The sequence below is a fragment of the Dermacentor variabilis genome, chromosome 1, assembly GCF_050947875.1.
Source record: "Dermacentor variabilis isolate Ectoservices chromosome 1, ASM5094787v1, whole genome shotgun sequence".
Classification (NCBI taxonomy): Eukaryota; Metazoa; Arthropoda; class Arachnida; order Ixodida; family Ixodidae; genus Dermacentor; species Dermacentor variabilis.
In genome coordinates, this window is record NC_134568.1 from 99,615,084 (window position 1) to 99,618,602 (window position 3,519).

Below are 3,519 nucleotides of genomic sequence, written 5' to 3' on the forward strand. Positions count from 1 at the left end.
GATTATACCTTCGGTAACCCACTACAAGTTTCTCGGAGTCATCATCGGCCGTGACTTATCTTGGTCGAAACACCTCTCTGTATTAAGAAAAAAACTGGACAACTTTACTCAGATCATTCTACATCTGTCTGGAAAATCATGGGGGCCATCCAAATCATCTCTTCTGCAGCTTTACCAGGCACTTTTTGTTGGCTACTTCCGCTACAGGGCGCCTGTACTTTTTCGGGTTAGTACGACTGCTGTACGCACACTTGAAGGTGCTCAGGCTCGCGCACTGAGAATTTGCCTAGGACTACCACGATGTGCATCTACTTGGGGCACTATTACAAAGGCACGTACGTGCCCAGCTCGAGTTTATCTGCAACATGAGCCATTGCGAGTGCATCTAATTCCCTTATAAAAAATTTCTAGCAACATTTTTTAGACAGTCTATAGACTTTTGTTACTAGAACCTACCAACAGTCAATTGAAATCCTACCAGCTGTCTTTATACATCCTAACAACGCTCTAGTAACACCCTAGAAATAATTGGCCACCAACTTTCAATAGAAACATGTTCATAGGATGTCTTTAAACTTCCTACCGATTTCCTATGAACATTTGTCTTTATACACCCTAGTAACATTCTTTCAAAAGAGAAATGTTCATATGTTTTCTGTTAACCTCCTACCAACCCCCTATTAACAAGCTTTCTTTATACACCGTATTAACATTCTTTCAAAAGAAAAATGTTCATATATTTTCTGTTGACTTCCTACCAATCCCCTATTAACAAGCTTTCTTTATACGCCATATTAACATTCTTCCAATTGAACAATGTTTGTAAACGTTCTGCCAACTTCCTACCAATCACCTATTAACATTTGTCTTTACACACCCTAGTAACATCCTATCAAGAATTGGATCCTATCAAGAATTGGCTACCGTACTTCAACTGAAGCATGTTCATAGATGGTCTGTAAACATTCTACTAACCGTCAACCAACACAAGTCTTTAGGCTCTTTAGTAACACTCTGGCAATATTTTACTTACATGTGCTTATGTACTTGCTATTGACGTCTTACTATTCCCCTAGTAACATTTGTCCCACATACGACCTAGCAGCATAGTGTAAACATTTGTCAGTATGTGTGAACATGTTGGTACAAGGCAGTATGCAACCTAGAAGGTGCTCGTAAATGGAAGACAAATGCAAGTTTGCACTGAAAGAAGTTTATTCACACGAAAATATTTACACAGAATTGTGAGAGAAGTAGTAGAGAAATTAAAAAGAAATAAATGAATAATGACTTAGTTGATTACGGCATGGCAGCTGTCGCATAATCTCTAGCAAGCATCGATTATGCAAGCTGATGTCTCAGAATGCTTGCAGAATGAACCAACCCTGCACAGAAACAAGATGGTCAGTGTTAACATCATGTTCAGGTTAGCATATCACATACATAGAACAGCTTTTTAAGGTTCACGTGAATGCTAAAATTGCGACCGTCATCCCCGTTTACTTGCAGAGGAGATGGCAAGGATGGGGCACATTATTCAATGCATATCATTTGCTGCGTTGTATTTACTACGTGTTATTAAAATTAGGAAAGTGTCCAAAATGTTTTCTCTACCAATTATGTGCATAAATGAGTTACTCACTCAAAAAGGTAATTACATGGTTTATTCATGGTGAAATTTGTAGCGCGCACAATAGACATGGACGCAGAGACGGTGGACACGCGAGCGCTTACTCACAGCTGGTTACTTTTGAAGGGACTGAACGTAACAGCGCCAGCTAGCTGCACCGAGCATGTGCAAAACGTGTCATCCATTTTTATACAAACAGATGACAGAGCTTGAAGCAGTATTCAAGAATACAAATGCTTTGTCAGTGATAGCAACCAATGGCTGACTGATGCATTTTTAAGTACGCCTTATTATATGGAACGCTTCTGTAATTTGACGTGTTCGTTTATTTTTACTCGAAAAAAAAAATATCAGCGTCAAAAAATACCGGTTCATAATGACATAGGTTGCAGTGGTTAAACAGGTGCGAATGATTTTCTTTCACATTCGCACTTGTCTATCCAGTGCAACCTATGTCATTGTGAACCGGTTCGCTGAAAAATATGTAATTGTGAACCGTGAAGCTATACGCTCAATATTTTACTGTTTCTCATCCTGTGCAGCCAGAGTAGGAAAGAGCAAAGAATGAGTTCATGATCAGACAATATTTACCAGACCTTAGGTCATTGCGAACGCTGTGAAAACGAAGTATTTGTACGCTTCGTGTTTATAGCAACTTCAAGCGAACCCCATGACGCGGGGCAGCTGAAAAAGATAAGAGAATCGTTCTTAAAACGTTTCACGTCGTTAGAGTTCGCGCTATAATAACCTGCCAAAATGCGGCATTAGAAACTGAAATAAAGTAACATCAAAATAATATGTTTATGAAAAATGATGGAAAAGAACATACCTTTTATTATAATTTGGAGATAGAGAAAACTTCGGCGCATAGCAGTCTTGAGGAACAGCTGTTCGCTATTTGTGCAGTTTAAAACACGGACAGTGCCAATATTAAATCACTTCACACGACACTGCATCGCAGCTGGCAGAGAAGTTCCAGAAACGCTCACATCACGGAACGAAGAAAGCACCGTGGGCTTCGCAAACACCTTGCTGGTTGGCTTGCATCGATGAATTAGCCACAACACAGCATAATCATAAATAGTAGCAAAAATAGCTAGATTGCTGCTACAATACGCCACGAAACACCTACATCGCTCCGACCGTACCATGCCGGCGTCGCAAAGGAACTGAAGCAAGGTTTGACTACGGGCTAGTTGGTATTCCATGGTATAAATCGTCACTTACAGCGCATACATAGACGGAGGACAAAAAAGGACGACGTAGACAAGCGCTGACTTCCAACTGATTTTTATTTTCAGAAACAAACGTATATACCCTAAAACACCATGACAAAAGCGCCCTCTACAAGCAGCAACCCGACATGAGAATGCATTCAGAATTTATTACCTAAGATGAACAGGTAACAGGAAAAGGAACTGGTTTTCCTGAGATCGCACATGCGCTCTCGTTCATCTTAGGTAATAAATTCTGAATGCATTCTCATGTCGGGTTGCTGCTTGTAGAGGGCGCTTTTGTCATGGTGTTTTAGGGTATATACGTTTGCTTCTGAAAATAAAAATCAGTTGGAAGTCAGCGCTTGTCTACGTCGTCCTTTTTTGTCCTCCGTCTATGTATGCCCTGTTAGTGGCAAAGGAACTGATGGCGATTGCGATGGTCTCCCTGTTTGCCTCGACTCGGCCAACTGTCAAATTTGTGCGAATGCGCGGGGAGGCATGTGACATTCTTTCCATCCACCTGCTTCGCCTTGACCGCCGCGGAACTAAAGCCCCTCTTTAAGCCGAAACATGCCCCCCCCCCCCTCCCTCGCTACCTTGCGATGGTTGACTCACACCTAGACATTCCTCGCCTCTTGGTGACAGCTGTGGCTGGCCTTTGTGTACGCACGC

At 41.5% G+C, this 3,519-nt stretch overlaps 1 long non-coding RNA gene across 1 annotated transcript; it reads right to left on the minus strand.

The window, feature by feature from the left end:
* Window positions 1-1,209: 1,209 nt before the first annotated feature.
* LOC142571744 (uncharacterized) lies at window positions 1,210-2,867 on the minus strand. Its single transcript, XR_012825944.1, has 3 exons — window positions 2,460-2,867; window positions 2,227-2,314; window positions 1,210-1,385 (listed from the first exon to the last, which is right to left on the minus strand). It is a non-coding gene; the product is annotated as an uncharacterized LOC142571744 (long non-coding RNA).
* Window positions 2,868-3,519: the final 652 nt, after the last annotated feature.